Consider the following 18,242-nt stretch of genomic DNA (forward strand, 5'->3'; position numbering starts at 1 on the left):
AGAAGCAGTATCGCTGCGAAGCAACATTCCTAGCGCTTAGTGGCTTGTTGACTGATGTAGATTCTAGTAGGCACACTACTTTACAATCGTAGTTCTGCATGAGATTTTTTGACCCTGTTGCTTATTGTACCTTGCTTATTGCAGTGTGTGCGGTGATTGATAGAAAAATCTATAGAAAGCTTTTGGTTCAAAATAAAAACGGGGGAATTGTTGGGGACTGGCTCGCTGCGCGTAATCACATTGATATCATGCAGCTGCAAGATAAGGAAATGGCGGATTACCGCACCCAGCTGGTCTAGAGAAACAAGAGCAAAGACACGTACGCAAGGCTTGTCTGGGAACTCTTGTGAGAAATCCCAGGCAATTAGAAACAATGATAGTAGAGGGCATACTGCCCTGGGAGTTATAGTTAGATTAGAAATGGGAACTAGCTGATAGAAGAATGCGGAACTAACAGATAGGGCAGTAGATGACGCTTACCAATAAGGAGCTTGGCTTTTGCAATATGTATGAGCTAATTATTCTGTACACGATAAAAGACAATTGAGCTATCCATTAAAGCTGAAGCATACTTAACACTCATATTGAGCGTTTGTGTCTTCCCTCCGTCGACAACAGTTTTTTAGTCAGAGCTGCTTAATACTTTACGTCCTATTTTCTGAGTTATTTAAATATAACAAAAAGGCTATATATCCTCTCCTATAACTTTATCCAAATCACATTCAACCAACCCAGGTATGGTTTTGGACATTTCCAAAACCTTTATGAGACAAAGACTGGTCCATATATTGTTTTTGCTTGCTTCAAGAGAATCACAGTAGAACGATCTGAAGTATAACTAGCTCAGTTTCAAGTAATAATAAGAAGAAAGAAGTGAATACTGAGGATTTTCTTGGAAGTTTCTGACTGCTAGCGTTTACTTCAGCAACTCATAGAACTGATCATACAAGTTCTATTTTCATTCTTTATTTTTAATGCAAAAAGAGGAACAAAGATAAACACATGGAACCCCAAAGATTAGAACTTTAATAGGTTGTAAACATCACTGTGAACTTTGCCTAAAAACCTTTTGGTATCTAGTGTGACTTGCAGAACAGCTTGTATAATCCAGTATTTGATAACAATCTTACATGATTTGAAGTAGCTTTCGTCTTTGGAATATGCAACAAATGATAGAACCTTTAAGTGTCAAAGGGCTGCTTCAAAAGGATAAACCCATATTTTGATTAATTTACTCTGACATAGTCAAAAAAGAAGGAACAGGTATATATCTTTAGATCCATATTAATCTCCTTAATAGCAACCACGTGCTCAGTTTCACATGTTGTATAAGACAGTAAAAGTTAAAACAACCTGATTAAAAATCAAAAAGGCCAAGGGGAAGGGAGAAGTTTATGTTGATGCCATTTTACACAGCTGGGAAAAGCAACATTCTCCATGTTAAGGGAAGTTTCATTTTCTTATCCCCATATCTTTCCCTTTATTCCACAAATCCCACTGAAAGTGAATGTATTTAAAACTATTTTTACCACTTGCATTGGCTTGCTGGTATTAAACTTTCTCAGTAAATTTCCCCAGTAATTTTTCCCAGTTTTCATAGTACTTAATTTCATTAAGACCAGCCATAACCTTGCCTGGTCTTTATCTGCATGAAAGTTCTCTAAAAATGATAAACAATAAACCCAAAGGCCACCAAATGCAAAAATACGGGCAGCCAACGCTAAGCAATCCTTCTACTGCCATACAAAACTGTCCAGATTCAAAAGGAGATTATGGTTAATGTTACTAACAGCAGCTACAAATCTAAGAGAATTAATATAGAGACGTCTACATCCATCATGAGTATAAAGAAAGCGTGAAGAAATGTTTGAGCTAATTCCAGTTGAAATGGTTTTGGTTACTTATTTGGCCGTATTATCCTTTCAATATTCAAAGCTGAAGCAAAGGCACAGGAATTGTTGCTTCTAGAAACAGCCCAGCTCTCTGTGCTGTGCTTTGCACACTGCTGAGCTGAGCCAGGTAAACAAAACCAACACAGCTGCTGCTCATCCTGCTTGATTTCTACCTTTTTTGCTTTGCCCCGCCCCTTTCCCAGGTAATTGGTTGGGTGCCAGGTGGGCCTAATGGTATATAAGCTGCAGGTGTCCTGTGGGAGAGCTCCTTCTGTTAGAGCTGCTTTTTGGGGGGTGAGGGCTTTGTTTTTTCTTCAGCCACTTGCAGGGTTCTTTAGGTGGGTCAGAGTGTGGGGGCTGATGTGTTTCTAAGTTGAGAGAGGTAAGCATGTCTTTTTGAGGTAAAAACTAGTAGGATCTTTTAGAGTAAAGCAAGCTGTGTAGTAGTAGGTGCCTTGACTGCATGCAGCTCTTCTTCAGGTGAGTAATTTTTAGAGTATGCTTATGGATAGGGAGATGATGTTACTTAGCATGTTTGCTTTGTGGTTCTAGGTCTCTTATGATTTTTCTGGAATTATGGGGCTTACTGTGAATGTGACCTTATGCCTTCACCTGTGTGTCAAATGCTGTCAAAGTTACAACCTTGGTGTTAAAGTGATGGAGCAGGGTTTAGGGGAAATGTATCATCCGAGTTCCCTGTGCCAGTGAGTATTTGAAAACAGCAGAAGTAGGCATGTAGGTGTAGTCTTTCTCAGGACTAGGGACAATTTCTTATATTTCTGGAGCTTTTTTTTCTGCTGTTTTTCTGGCTGTAGAGTCTTTAGACCTTGTAGCCTTCTAGATTTTAAGTGCTTGGAATTCCCTTAATAGAGGGATATTTAGCAGAGGTTGCTTGTCAACTTGCTTTTGGGGTGTGGTGGGTTACATTTTAATCTCCAGATATATCAAGCCATTTGTGTAACTCTCCAGAGGAGTCATGAAGAGCTTCAGTATGTATTGCAAGGGGCTTGACCATATAGGTGCAGTATTACCAAGAGACTGAGCAGGGTCACCTTTTTCATCTGTAAAGGATAAGTCTGTGATTACCCCTGTTGGGGCTGCTGTGCACTCATGTCCTGTTGGTATTTGAGGGTTTTTTTCTGGCTCTGGTCTCTGTGCTTGAGTCCTCTGCAAGGAGCTGTACTGTTTGTGTGTCCCTCATGGATATGACCTTCTCTTTTTTGTTTCCTGTAGAAAGAAAATAAAACTATTTTTATCCCAAGCACTGCTACAGGCTGGGAGATGAGTGGTTAGAAAGCTGACTGGCAGAGAAGGACCTGGGAGTATTGGTGGATAGTCGGCTGAATATGAGCCAGCAGTGTGCTCAGGTGGCCAAGAAGGCCAACAGCATCCTGGGGTCATATAAATAGAAATAGTGGGGTCAACAGGACTAAGGAAGTGGTTGTCCCTCTATACTTAACTCTGGTGAAGCCTCACCTCAAATACAGTGTTAAATTTTGGGCTACTTACTACAAGAAGGACATCAAGGTGCTGTAGCATGTCCAGAGAAAGGCAACAAAGCTCGTGAGGGGTCTGGAGAACAAGTCTTATGAAGAGCGGCTGAGGGAGCTGGGGTTGTTTAGTGTGGAGAAAAGGAGGCTCGGGGGAAACCTTATCACACTCTACAATTACCATAATGGAGATTGTAGCAAGGTGGGGATCAGGCTCTTCTCCCAAGTGCTAAGACAAAGGAAAGTGGCCTCAAGCTGCACCAGGGGAGGTTTAGGTTGGAAATTAGGAGAAATTTATTTACTGAAAGGGTTGCGTGACATTGGAATAGGATGCCCAGGGAAGTGGTTGAGTTGCTGTCCCTTGAGGTCTTTAAGAGATGTTTAGATGTAGAACATAGTAGCATGGTATAGTGGTGGACTTGTCAGTACTATATTAAAAGTTGGACTAGATGATCTTAGAGGTCTTTTCCAACCTGAATGTTCTATGATTCTATGAGTTTATAAGAAATAGGCAGAAACAAGTGTTTATGCAAGAGTGTTATCCACTGTGGTGAAGAACTTCTGTGCTAAAGCAAGACAGTTCTGTGTACTACACATGATACAAAATGAAAGAATTTAAGTGGTTTATGGAAATAGGTTAGTTCTTTCAGCAAGCACATCTGGAAAATCAGAAGTTCATGTGATTGTTTATAAAGGATAAGGCCAATGATTGAAATTATATCCCTCAGCATGGACAGATAAGAGGAAAAGTGTTATGTAGGCAAGAGTTGCTGAAAAGATTATGCTTAATCTGTGTACATAAATGAGTGCATTTAGGGAGAAAAAAAATCTAATGATTGTCTTCTAATAAAATAAATGACCACTTAACAGAAGAAATTGAACTACCGAAACTGAGAATTCTAGTGCATGATAAAACAGCAGCCAAGAGTGAAACAGATATTCAGGTATTCACAAAAGACTCATAGATAATATTCATAAAGGAAAAGAAGCTGCATAACAAAGTAAACTTAATAATGGGAAAAACTAATGAGATAAGGAGTAATAACATATTTGTATTAAAATACTGTTTCAGAAAATTTTAATAAAGTTAGTGGTGGTTTGTTGCTAAGAATGTGTTGAAGACTCATGATTAGATTTAAACAGTCACAGATGCCTCTACAGAACTTTCAGAAAAATATCATACCAATACATAAATTGTAGTTCTGTGGATGCGTAGCTCTGATTTCTCATAAGACACAGTAAATACATACTGCTAACAGCAGAGTGTATATTCTTGGAACAGTGACAGATGTGTCAGTTTTCATTTGTCACATGTATCGTCAAAGAATCACCTCATCTACAAGAGATCATTTTTTAATCCTGTTTTTGGTGGTAAAGTGATAGAAATTAACATTGGATTGACAGATATCAAGCTTATTGTGTTCAAATTATGTTACACAAGTTTACAGACCGTAACAGAGATTACTGATTTTCAAGTTCTACTTTTAAAAACAGTGACATTTAATTGTTATGTGGAATGGAACTGAAAGATGCAAACTAAATATTGAATTTGTAAGACAATTAAGAATTATTTAGGTCAAAGCTGCAAAGTCTAACTTCAACGTATTTTGCAGGACAGATGAACTTTACAGCAAAACTTTTTGCAACTTTGTGTGAATAATAATCAGAAAACATAATGGAAATAAAATGATAGCTTCAAAAAAATGGAACAATGAACTGATCAACAAAGAAATTGAAATTTAAAAGATCCTTTACTGACACAGGTAAAAAGAACACCATAAATGGGGTAAGTTGGAAGTAATTTAGGTGCAATTCCCAAACATTAAATGAAAATTTGGTCTCATTACATTTTACATATATATAAACAATCAGTACAAGATACCTTGCTCTCTGTTCATCTTTACCAAAAATAATATGGTCACTCATTATATCCTTATAAAGTGTGGGTAAATCCACAGCTACTTTCTTCAAGCATAGGTTTCCTATACTGACATACTGGATCTAATAGTGCATTATACAGGAAATCAGGAAAGGAAACAACATTGGTAAAAGAGCTTTTTACAAAGCAGCAGAAGTCAGTGACAACAGGTATTTGAGGGCTCACAAGGGCAACTTAACAAATGGTGTGATATTATAAGATCATACAGCATTTTTGTTTTATTGCTTATCAGGGAAAGTAAAATGTACAAAATTATATTTTCTAGAGGAATTTTGAAGAGTAATAAAATTAATGATAATATCAGAATTAGTTATAAATCAATTAAGGCAAATGAAAGAAAAGGAGGTTTGTGCATAGTCCAAAAAGTATAGAACAGATGGAAAATGAAATAATAAAATTTAGACTGTTTGCTCACTTTTCTTTTAACTCTTTACTGGCCTTAATAGGACTTGGAAGAATCACATAGGAAAACTATATTGGAAAATAACGGGGGGAGGAACAAAAAAGTTCAACCTCAATTAAAGGGTATGATTCCTGAATAAATGTGAAGGACTTAGATAAGAGCAACTGGAGAGTCGTAAAAATTTATGAAAGGAGATGTGAATAATAAATGAGTGATTAACATAAGGAAATAAGAACACAATACTCAGGATTATATCAGTGCGTAGCATAAGTATTTGATAAAAGGTTTTAATAAAGTCTCTGCAGATGAATAAGAATAGAGGGAAGGTTTTGTCTCTCCGGTGCCTTCTTTACAATGCTGGGTGTAAGTGAGTACTTAGACAAGAGTAAAAAAACTGCAAACATACTTCAGCTTAATGTTCTATTTTTCAGTTCAGTGACTTGGTAATCTTGACAGGGTTTCCATATATTTAGCAACATAAATCCATCCATGCAACTTCTTACTTCCACTGTATCCCTTAACAAAGAATTCCATCTTTTGGAAGAACAATATTTTCTTTGTTTTGAGCTGGCTTCATTTATTGTTCTCTAGTTTCTTTCTAGCAAGAAATACTGAAACCTCAAGCCCCATCCACTCATGTCTATGACACTCATACAACTGTCATATCCACCCTCTCTTTCCCAGTTGTTTAAATTCAGTTGTTCTTTGAACTGGAGCTAGTTCATACTTTTTATCAACCCCTGTGCTCCTACAAACAGTTTCCAGTTCCACATTATACTTGCAGAGTTTGAGGAAACCACAACTGTAGACAGTATTTGAGGTACAGATTAATAGTCGTATAATAAAGTTTTCTTATTCCTTTTCTAATAATTTTTAATATTTCTGATTGCTTCTGCGAAATAAGTTGACAGTTTATGGAGTCATCTATAGGGAAAAAAAGATCTATTCCTCAATGATATCGGTGATCTCAGTCTGCAATTTTGTGTGTAAATTTTCCAGCTGCATATTTTCTCATTTATCTAAACAGAATTTTATCTGCCATTTAACTTCCCAGTTATTCAGTCTCATAACTCTTCACATCTTCAGTTGACTCTTCTTATTACTCTAAATAATCTGGTATCTTCAGCAAACTTCCATGCTTCTCTACTCTCTGCTTTACATCATTTATGAATATTTTGAACAACATGGATTGCAGCACATGTCCCTGATGAGTTCCACTGCTGACTCTGCTTTGCTGAAATAATTTACTTCTGTTGTGTTTCCTGTTTAACCAGTTACTGGATTTATGAGAACCTTCCTCTTGTGTCCTAGCAGCTTAAATTCTTTTGCTGAGAGAATTTGCCAACAGCTTTTTTGGAAACCCAAATAGATTAATAACATCCAAGTTAACAGTGACCCAGTCTTGCAGAATCTGTCACTTGTGCTGTTTAGGAAGGTTTGAGCAGAAACACACACATACACACTACTCTTTAAAATGATAAATAATACATAAAAAGTTACATTACATATGATGATTGCTAAGTTGCAGAAAGAAAACATGGAGAATGGCAATACTCCCTTCTTTATCAACTGTATTGCAGTCTTTTGTAGATTAAAGGCATGTGGTGGTTTTACCCTGATGGACAGTTAAACTCCACCACAACAACCCTCTCACTCTCTGAGAGTGAGAGAGGGGGAAGAAAGTATGATGGAAAGGAAAAGGCTTATGGGTTGAGATAAGGATTATTTAATTAAGGGGAAAAGAAAGAGGGAAGAAAAAATAAATAAAATAGAAAAAGCAAAGGCCAAATGGAAGCAAAGAAAAAGAATTATCTACTTCCCATCAATGAGTGATATTCAGCCACATCCTTGGAAGCAGGGCCTCAATAAGCATGGCAGTAGCTCAGGAGGACAGAGGCCTTCATAACAAACCCCACCACTACACAGACACTTCTCATTCCTCTTCCCCAGCTAATATTGCTGAGTGTGACATCATATGGTGTGAAATATCCCTTTGATTAGCTTACATCAGCTGCCCTGGTGATGTCCCATCCCCAGCCTAGTGGTTGGGTGGGTGGAGGGCTGGAGAAAGTCTTGGTTCTATGCCAGCACTGTACAGCAATAAAAAAAAGTGTGATACCAATGTTCTAGTTACATGAGCAGAGCACAGCACTGTATGGGCTGCTGAAAGGAAAGTTAACTCCATCCCAGCCAGACCCAATACAAGGAAATTTACAGGCATAGCATCCTTAACCAGAAAAAGCACTACTGGACTAATTTTCCTCTCTGCTCTTTATTTTTTCCTCTTTTCATAGGAGATTTGATATCATCTTGTGCTTGTACTCGCTGCTGAAGATTGTATCAAATGAGTTTTCCTTATCAAAATGATTACAGACCAACTTGGAAGGTTTGTGAGTCAGGACTTCCCCTTTACAGAGGCCATTCTATAAAGGATTAGCAAGGAGAATCTATGATTCAGTTGTGAGAAGCAACGCTCAGCACCAGTCTCACAAAGGTAAACTCATAATGGTAAGGCAATTTGGTGGTTAAAATCATACAAACTGGTGTTCCTTTTATCCTTGATAATCAGTCAGAAAGGCATGTCTAGGGAAACAATATACATAACAGGAAAGGTATCTGTAGTTTGCATCTGTTAATACCTAGTGACAGTCTTGTTCCAATTCATTGAACCAGTTCTGAAGAATCCAATTATTTCTAATTTCTGGCCCCCATTTAACTTGTATATATGTGTGTGTATATATATAAAACTTTGTGTGTATATATAAAGTATTTCCTTTTGCCTTGATAATTTTGTTTCCACTGCGTCTTGTGTTCATTCTTCCCTATTCATTTCTTCCCTGTCATTTAGAGTTTAATAGATCTGAGAACTAGTTGAAAACTCACTTGCACTGCCTTGAGCTTTCTATTCAGCTGTATTTCTGTAATTGAAATTACATGGGTGTGACAAGGATCCTGACTGCAATTCTCAAAATATGATATACTTACTATATTTGTAGCAACTATTTTCACTACTGAGCCTTTGTTTGGCTAAATATATCTCAATGTTGATATTGGTTCATTGGTTTTAATAAGCCTGTTGCTGATATAGATTTCTCTCATCAGAAACTGCAGACTCAACTAACAAATCAATATCTCATTCTTTTTAAGTTATCCATATTTGCTTATATTTTATATGCATTAATCAAATCTTTCTTTTTAACATTATATATTATGTGGAATAGTGATGACTTCAGCAGATTTTTTAGGCAAAAATTAATATGAATTTAGGAGAAGCTATATATTTCAGCATAGCTCATTGTACAGGAAAAAAAAATCTAGCCACACTACAGATATGATTCTCTTTTCTTGGATTGTTTACTCTTTTCAGACTTGACATGAATGTGAGTTAAGTATTAATAGTCTACTGGGAGGTGTTTGGGGGGGGGCGGGAAGGGAGGCTAAAATTGGTTCCTGTTAACTTAGGGCTTAGTTCTGGAACTGAGATTTAGCCCTAACTGACAGCAGTTAGACTCTGAAACAGCATGCATTTAAAGTTCTGAAAAAATTATACAGGATGCCCATGCTGCACAGCACTCTTCTTACTCATGACCATTCTGTTGTGGATATTCCTTCCATGAATGTCATGCCCTGGGTAGGCATATGGTTTTTGGACAGAACAGGTATGCTCCATAAACTTTGCTGCCTGCCCCCCACACACACTCTGCCACAACAGTGGCACAACAGGATCAGTCCTCTCAGCTCTAACATGAGACTCTTGAGTGCATTCTGCTCCTACTGCACTGTTCTCATTTCCCAGCAACCTGACAGAGCTTTCCTGCTTCACTGTAAAGTTCGTGTGAGGACTGTTCTAAGCTGACTGCATATTACTGCATATTCTCTACAAAAAATTCAGGAATTCCATTTTATATTAAATGGTCTGTTCGTAAAGACAGTCTAACTGAAGACTGTATGCAGTTCCACAACTCTTGGAGAGGGAGACAGAGTTGGAGTCAATTCCTAGATTTCAGCACAAAAGACCTTTTTTATGTCTGAGAATTTGACATATTTACAAATCATCAAAAGAGAGAAAGATGAAAACACCCTGGGGGAAAAAAAAAGGCAACTAGGAACATATGAATCAGTTTGATCTATTGTTTGCTTTTGTTTCACCAGTAATGCAAGTAGTAATAAAACAGGATTAAAAAGTAAAAAGGGTAATTTATTATGCTTTTGTTCTAGGAAAAAACATTGTCGATAATTGTCTGTGAATATGTATTTTAATGCTAGCAAAAGCATGTAGACCGCAGCCAGCAAAACATTAGTAATAAAGGCCTGATTGAGTTATCCTCTGGGTTTTTTACGAGGATTGAGTCAATGAGAAAGTACTACAATATTTTCTGAGTCATATCACACAGAATAACATAGATCCATGGTACAGCTGACCACGGACCAATCTAGAAGACCATTAGCTTATGCTCATAGATAAAGACTATATGAAAGAGAAATGAACTTTTATTCTAGAGATATCCATTAAGTCTGACATAAGTAGAAATTTTAAAGAAATGAAATTGAACTTCAGAATGAGCTTTGTGAATAAGGCTATTTTTATAACCTAGATCTTAAATAATTCACAGAATACTGTCTCTGGGAAAGTTGTTAAAATGTACAATGTACATCTTTTGGTGAATTTAAGATTATTGGAAGGACTTGTAAGGGGTACAAGGCTTTTTTGGAGGAAGGGGGTACGTTGCATATTGGCACTGCAAATGCTTGGCAAATACTGCTCTAAAGGATTAATTGTAGTGTGCACTAACCAAAACACTAAGCAAGGCATAAACAGGAAAGAGGAAGACAAGAATCTGTTTGGAGAGGTTTTGCACAAAGTTCCTGTTGCTAGGGAAACCACTTCCTTTATCTGTACTTCTTCCAAATGCATGTACCTCTGGGTCCCTCAGATAGTGCAGATCACAATTCAGTATCTAATGAAATGAGAAGGAAAAAAACTACGTGTATATATATGTTATAGAATGTTTTTTTAATAATCTATAGAAATTGTAGGAAATTCTGCAACATAGCTCACAAAGAAACACAAACACAGCAGCCATTGCATTTTCATTTTGTAGAACTTTTCAATTTTACTTTATCTAACTGCTGCAGATTTCTTGACTGTTTGTTTTGTACCTAGCATCCACTGTGTCATTGTAACACCCACACTCCCAAGTTTTAAATAATAAATGCATAACATATCCTACTTTCAGCAGTCACTCACTGAATTCTTCAGCTTGCTACATATTATTTTTCAAAGAAGGAATAAATCTTCCTATATATATAGCTGTCTGGCTTGACCTCAGAATTTGACCCAGAGATGCAATAGACTTAACCATAGTTGTGTCCACAGGCAAAACCAACAACACCAAGCCTCAACAAGCACCTCCTGTCATCGCTATGCCTCATTTAATCTCCTGGTTCAGTGGAGCAGAGAAGTGAAATTCACATAACTAAGAATCATTTCTGCTTGAGAAATGGTGTTTTCTAGTTTGTCATCCCCTACACCAGGCTGAAGTTTCTCCATGTGCTTTCTTCCTCCACCCCATTCTGCCCTACCTTTGACTTAAGAAAAACTATTGTATGCCAGTACTGGTAGGGTGGATCAAGGAAAGACTGCCAGAATGATTTAAAATGGATGGCAAAAAATACATTTTTTTTCTTTAAGGCTCAAACCCACCACCTCCACAATGTGAGTGTAGCTCTGTCCTTCAGAAGTGAGAACTAAAATGCATAAATGTATGAGGAGACAAGTAAGCTCACTCTATGCTTAAAATAATGTCTGGTGTCTCCTAAGAGAAAGGAAGAAGGGTTTTCCAAGTTGAGCTCTGGTTTCAGCTTGAAAACATAGGTTGGAAGTTGAGAAGCACTTATTTTAAGGTTTTGCTAGTTTGATAAAATCAATACAGGACATAAACGTAGGGTCTAATCTGGTTTTAATGTGCAATATAAATGTATGATTACTGTATTTTTTGTGATTCTCTAAAATGTGTCAAAATTTGGGGTTCTGCCATTGTTCCATTTTTGTAGCATATCTACTAGTCAAATAGGACACAATGACTTTTTTAGTACAATGCTTATGCGTATTCTTCAAACAAAACCTTAGTCTTCTCCTGTCCTTAAAGATAAGCATGAAATGTTTTGTCAAACAAAAATCAGAGAAACAGGAATTTTAAAAATAATGATCTAAGAAAATCTAAGGAAGAAACATTTTGTCAAAGATGAAAAACAGAATGATTCAGGACCTATTCCTGGTTCAAAATTAACTTTGAAATGTACGTTGTTTTTGATTGCCACTGATATGTTAATTGTACATGAATAAAGGAAGTCACAGTCACTGTTCAAGGATTTCGATGCTAGCATCAGGAAAACATGTTTCTTTTTATACAAAATGTTATAGTTAGAAAACAAACTTACTTGAAATTTGTTTTGGAAAACAAACAAAAATACATATTGGTTCTTGGTGGAGAGTCAGTAACATGAATGGTAGGTGTTTGGATAGTAAAAGGCACTAAGATGTTTGTAATGAAAAGGAGTTGAAAGAAAGCTTTTTTTTTTCCAACATCTGCTTACCTTCATAGCTTGTAGCCCTTGATCAGGTATATTCCCATTACTCACCCCACAATGTTGATTTCCCATTATTAAAGCAAACACATACAAAACGTTTAGGGATGCCCAGTGCCTGAGATTATGAAAGAAAGCATAACTTGCATATGGCTTTCATGGCAAAATTTCTTCTGGTATTTTATAAAAATGAGTTTACTAGACAGACTCATAGCAGGTGCTAAACTGACGACCACAAACAGAGCAGTCACAACTGCAACTAATTCTCATGGTTATCTAAAATAATCTATCTCCTGAAGTTCTCTATATAGCACTAATTATCACAGTACCTAGAAGCTTACTATGCAGTTTTAAACTTGCCTACCTTGGCCACAAATAGGAATTCAGGCAGCCAGGCAACAGGTGGAAGGGAGACAAAATTGTCAGCCTGACTGCAGGGGGAGGACTGCTCCACACAAACTTTTTTCCAATTAAGAAAACTTAGAGATAACTTTCTGCAGCTGGAGTTAGTGTACTGAATGCAGGCTGGGCAGGTATCTTTAATCAAACTCACTGTGTAGTCAACTCTGAATTTGAAATTCATGTTGCATATTTTTTTCAGCAAAATGATAGAAGCTGAGATGATGAACTAGCTATATTTTGTCACTATTGGTAGTTCAATCAACAATACAGTTACTGCAATTTCTAAATGACGCAAAATGTCATCTCAAGAAGATACCATGAAGAAAGTCTTCCTTAACTTGACCAATGGCTGTTTTGAGGTGGGTTCTGACACACAAATCAACATACGACATTACATTTTTTAAGCATCAACACTAGTAACACAATTGTGTGTTTTCATACATCTGAAGTAGAATTTTTGTCACACTGTTTAGTAGCTTACTTGTTTCAGCATTTAGTAGGGTTTGCTGCTGCTTCTTAATCTTTATTTTTATTTGTCAATTTCATATCTCTTTTGTAAAGTAATAACTTGATTTCTGTGCAGCAGGCAAAGCCATGCTCCAGAGAAATCTCAAAGCCCAAATAATCTCTTCTGAAAAGAAGAAAGGATGATGGCTCTGTTGTATGGCTCTGTGATTTATCTATAAAACTTAAATAATGGAATAAATTAATTTACAGGCTGCCAATTTCCAGATGTCCTTGAGTGGAAGAAAGAACCTTCATAACCATAAAATAAATAAAGGAGCAATCATTCAGTCCTTCAGTCCTAAAAACACCTGTGGAAACACTGGTGATACAATAACCCCACAACTCTGCCCTTCTCTGTTCCTTTGAAGCTCCAACATTATTACAAGGCTGTCTTATTGAGGTCCAGAACCAACCACATGACACGGATCATTCTCAAGAGAGATCAACCGAAGATCATTGCCAGCATGACAAACAGCATGTCTGCACAATGCCAAATGGCTATACTACAGTAATATACATATAGTGCACTTATATGGGGAGAAAAATGCTGGGGAGTAAAGTCCAATAAGTCAAAGATCTGGCTGGATCCCCAGAGCAGTTCTGCTGCACCACACTATACTGCTGAACCAGTAACTGTTCCTATCCTTGTACCCATAAATCAGTGATATCAATGTCTATCTGGAGAAAAATGTGATCTCAAAACTCAGAGGAGCTGATTTTAGCAAACTCCAGAAAGCTGTCAGAGGTAAGTCAGTATGGCATTTGTCACAGGGACAGCTGGCTCTGTGGAGACTGTTATGACACTGCTCTCTCATGGCAGCAAGTTCACATCTCTTTTTGGAGTCTTGGGTTTTCCTGAAGACACCTTAAGGGCATAAAGTAGTCTTTTGCATGAGTTCTCAAGAGTGAACTCGAAGTGGAGTCAGATCTCTATATTAGAGTGATATATATATCGGTTATAATACAAAATTATTATAGATAAATTAGGATAACAAAATTGCAGCGTTTTCCTCATTCAGTTAATTATCTCCATATTACCAACCCAAAACTTTCATAAGTCATGAACCTGGCTTTCCAATGATTGTCTTAAAGTTGATGAGATTTTTAAAAATTACTGAGGTTTGGTTTTTAGCTGGTCAGTACATATTAATATTATATTGTCAGGAAACATGTCTAGAAGGAAACTAACTTTAAAAAATAAAAAAGCACAAAATGGCACCACATCTTAGAAAAAATATTTGTTATTGCTTCACTATACACTTCCATAAAAACATAAGGTGTAATAAAAAGTATGTGAAAGTTGACATACATATTCCTATAATACCATCTGTATTTAATTAAATACAAAAATGATGTGCACTTTAAAAGCTATACTTCTTTTACCCCACGAATTGCCATGCAACATTTCATTTTGATTGCTGCAGATTTTGTCTGAGTTCAGGGTAAACATTTTTTTTTTTTAAGTAGTACCACCTTTCTGTCTACTTTTTGTGGACCTACACTTTCTAACGATCCTTTGTGATGACTGAAAAGGATAACTGATGTGTTGTTGTTGTGTTTTTTTTCCCAAGATACTTTTAATTGAATGTTTGACAGTTTTATATTCCTCTGAACACTTCACATTCACTATTTCTGTGCTTAGTCTCTTTCTTCATTTTATCTGTCTTGTCAGTCAAGGTTGCGGGGAAGAAATAGGTATTTTATAATTTCTTCTTTTAAAAGAGGGAAAGGTGCAAATACTGCTTTACTGTTGCTTTCTAAATAGATTCCATTGGGTAAAAAGCATAACAAAATTATTCATATATTAAATATTAGCTTTATGTAAGACTGATTTCTATTCATGTAAATAATAAATTTAAAATTCTGAGTTTGTCAGACATATACCTCACGTACAATCCTTATTCATAAGTCTTTGCAGTGTTAAGCAATGTTAAGACAAGCATGTCCTGGACCAAAAACTGTTGCAGTAAGATGTTGGTTTACATTTTTCTCCCCAAGCAAATCTGTATGTATATTCACAGCATTACAATTTAACTACTGCAAATAGCCAAACTGAAAGTACTGCTTCAGCATAAAACCATGAGTAGGTTACAACTTAGCTTCTGAATGATAAATTTCTTTAAAAATTCTTTCAGATGTTTTAAAACTAAGGAGTTTCTCATTGCTGCACAGAAATGTATATCAATTCTACTTTCTCTTGAGTTCTAAAGTTAAAGTGGAAAATGAAAAGCCCTAGACTTCTTATTTTGAAAGTATGTTTGAAATACTGTTCTTGGATCCTGAAATTTTACAGAAAATATTTGGGGCTAAGAGTATTGTTGTGTTTTTTGGATGGTGCATGAGAAAATATTTTAACAAGGGAAGGGAAAAGAAGGAAAGACAAGGCAAGGAAAAAGATTAAGGTCTTTTGTTATTGTTGTTTTTTTATTCTCTTTAGTAGTCATCAGAACTTTAAAAGAACATCAGTCCTGGATATAATGACTAGAGAAGAAATTCTTCTCTCAGTTAACTGATGCAAGCCCCATTGACTTCAAAGACATTGACTTCAGACAAAACTAAGGACAGAATTGACCTCGGGACTTAACTCAAGGTCTAGTTGCATACAGGTATAATTCAGGTCATGAAAATTCTGAGCTTCTGCCATGTTATCAGTCAGGTATTTTTCAATAGTTTTATAATCACCCCTTCTACATATACACTTAAAATAACAATGTACTACACACTGGTTACATGCTAGGACCAGCAACTCCCATGCAAACTTCTCCAGCTGTCTTTCCACCATAGCAGTTTCCCACAGATTACTCATGATGAGATGAGCAAATACATAATTTGACAAAGTTTTCCAGCATAGAACAATCATAACTATGCTACGTGATATGTGAACACCTACTGCATTGGGTAGTGTTAACTGGAGAGAGGAGGAGACAATAAATCTCAGCCTGTAAGTCCTCTTGTCATTGCCTGTGAAACACTCTGAAGATGCTCTATGCAGTAAGCAGTAAATTCTACAAATCTGTCAAATCACTGCCATCAGAAAGGAAGTTTAAAATTAGAAGTTCTCCTTTATCCAAAAGAACTGGAAAACATAGCACAAAAAAATTCTCTTCACAGGAATTAATTTGATAAACTTTGCAAAATCTATGTATTTATAAAATGTGAAGTATTATAGAGTAGGAAGACAGAAGTATTTTGTTTAGTTACTTATGTCTTCTTTCTCTGATTCATAATTTGTAGTACTTACTGAGTAAATGAGGACAAATTCTTTCTTCTTCGTGACATAATATCCATCAAAGATTCCTAAGATTTAAATCCAAAAAATACATAATGATCATATATCCTGACCTGAAAAATTATAAGCCAGGCAGCTTTCGTCAGAAATGCCTGCCTCACAACTTTTTTTTTTTTTTTTTTTTGCCTGCTTTACACAGTTAGATTCATCTCCTATACACCTGCATTATATTAAGTGCCTGCATTCATAGAATCATAGAATGAATTGGGTTGGAAGGGACCTCAAAGATAATCTAGTTCCAATCCCCCTTCCATAGACAGGGACACCACTCATTATAAACATTATAAGCATTATAAACACCTACATCTAAGCTAATTGTTAGTCTTATTTTGTAAATAGAAAGAAACAAGTACTTTTAGAGTGTGGCTTACTTGACCTATTTTGAGTGTCAACATTAGGATGAAATAAACTGTGTCCTAGAAATGCCAGGTGTATAAGCAATGCAGGCATACATCTTTCCTCAGAATTACATATACATATATATATATAAAAGACTATGTAAGTTGTTCAGAAAGAAATTTATTGTCTTTATATTGGGTACTTGAATTCTTCAGCATCAACTTAAGTCACTGATTATTGTTATAATCCTAGTTCAGAGAGATGCCAGCAACCTGCTAATCCTGTTTCAGAAGCTTTTCTCCAGAAGTCAATTTTCAGAAGGGTACAAGGCTTTGGGAGAGTTTTATTTTATTTGTCTGTATGTTTGTTGTTTTTTTTTTCCACATAATGCTTTTTTTTTTTTTTTATCCTACTTTTATATTTTATTTCAAAAGATCTAAACGTGGGACAGATTGTTTTCTTGTTCCCACTATTGTAAATATGGACTAACACTAGCAAAATAATGGAATCAAATCACATTAGAGTTAAAATGAAGTCAGAGACCCTTTACTGGTAACTAAAACGGTTTCAGCTTTCTACTTATTGAGTTACCTTGAGCATTTCCTCCAGCTCACACACTTAGACATCACTCTTAAGCAGAATCGATCCTGAAAAAATGACCAGATGACCACTAAATTTATTCTTTCTATTACTCTTTAAACATCACAAGTGATTTATGACGGACATCTCTGGTAGCCAAAGTTCTGTCAGAGCTTCCGTCTGCAGGGATTTATGTTGCTGTTAAAAACTGGTGGCAACTCTTCCAGTTCACAGCTACCATACCTCCGTTAACTCATACATGCTAATATGCATCTAAGTCAGAAGAGAAACATTTTAATTTAATTTCCTTTTATGTAAATTGGTGTGGATACTTTCGATTTAAGGATATTTACATCATATTACCAGGCATGTCAAACACTTTGACAGAAGTGGACAGTTTTAATCTCTACCTCACTGGGGCTCATAGATAATTTCCCGTAGGAGAATACAATGAATCCCTTGATCTCAGCTAGCTTAGCCAAACTTCTGAGGTGGAGAATACTGTAACTCACATCACTGAAATCCCTCCAGGTAGATTATATAGGCTTCCCCAGCAGCAGTATTAAATAGTATAAAATTAATCTAGCTAGAAACATACTGTTTCAGAAAGCAGCAATATATTAATTTATAATTGTATCCTTATTCTTTTATTTTCTGAAATATGTGCAGCAGAGATATGAAAGAAGATATACAAAAAGTATAGCACTGTAGATTATAGAAACACATAAATACATAAGAGCTATCAAAGACAGAAAAAGTCATGCAAGGATTTAAAGACACATCCAAAATGGTAATTGATTTTAATGAAAAAATA

At 36.1% G+C, this 18,242-nt stretch overlaps 1 long non-coding RNA gene across 2 annotated transcripts; it reads left to right on the forward strand.

Moving 5' to 3' along the window:
* The first annotated feature begins 809 nt into the window (after positions 1 to 809).
* Positions 810 to 16,436, forward strand: LOC308192730. 2 transcript variants are annotated; one of them, XR_013949052.1, is made up of 5 exons: positions 810 to 2,372; positions 4,996 to 5,168; positions 8,019 to 8,232; positions 12,914 to 13,073; positions 13,432 to 16,436. It is a non-coding gene; the product is annotated as an uncharacterized lncRNA (long non-coding RNA). The 2 variants fall into 2 exon arrangements; XR_013949053.1 differs by having other exon boundaries at positions 816 to 2,372; positions 8,019 to 8,218; positions 13,432 to 16,435.
* Positions 16,437 to 18,242: the final 1,806 nt, after the last annotated feature.

This window comes from Anser brachyrhynchus (genome assembly GCF_964034855.1).
Source record: "Anser brachyrhynchus genome assembly, chromosome: 3".
Classification (NCBI taxonomy): Eukaryota; Metazoa; Chordata; class Aves; order Anseriformes; family Anatidae; genus Anser; species Anser brachyrhynchus.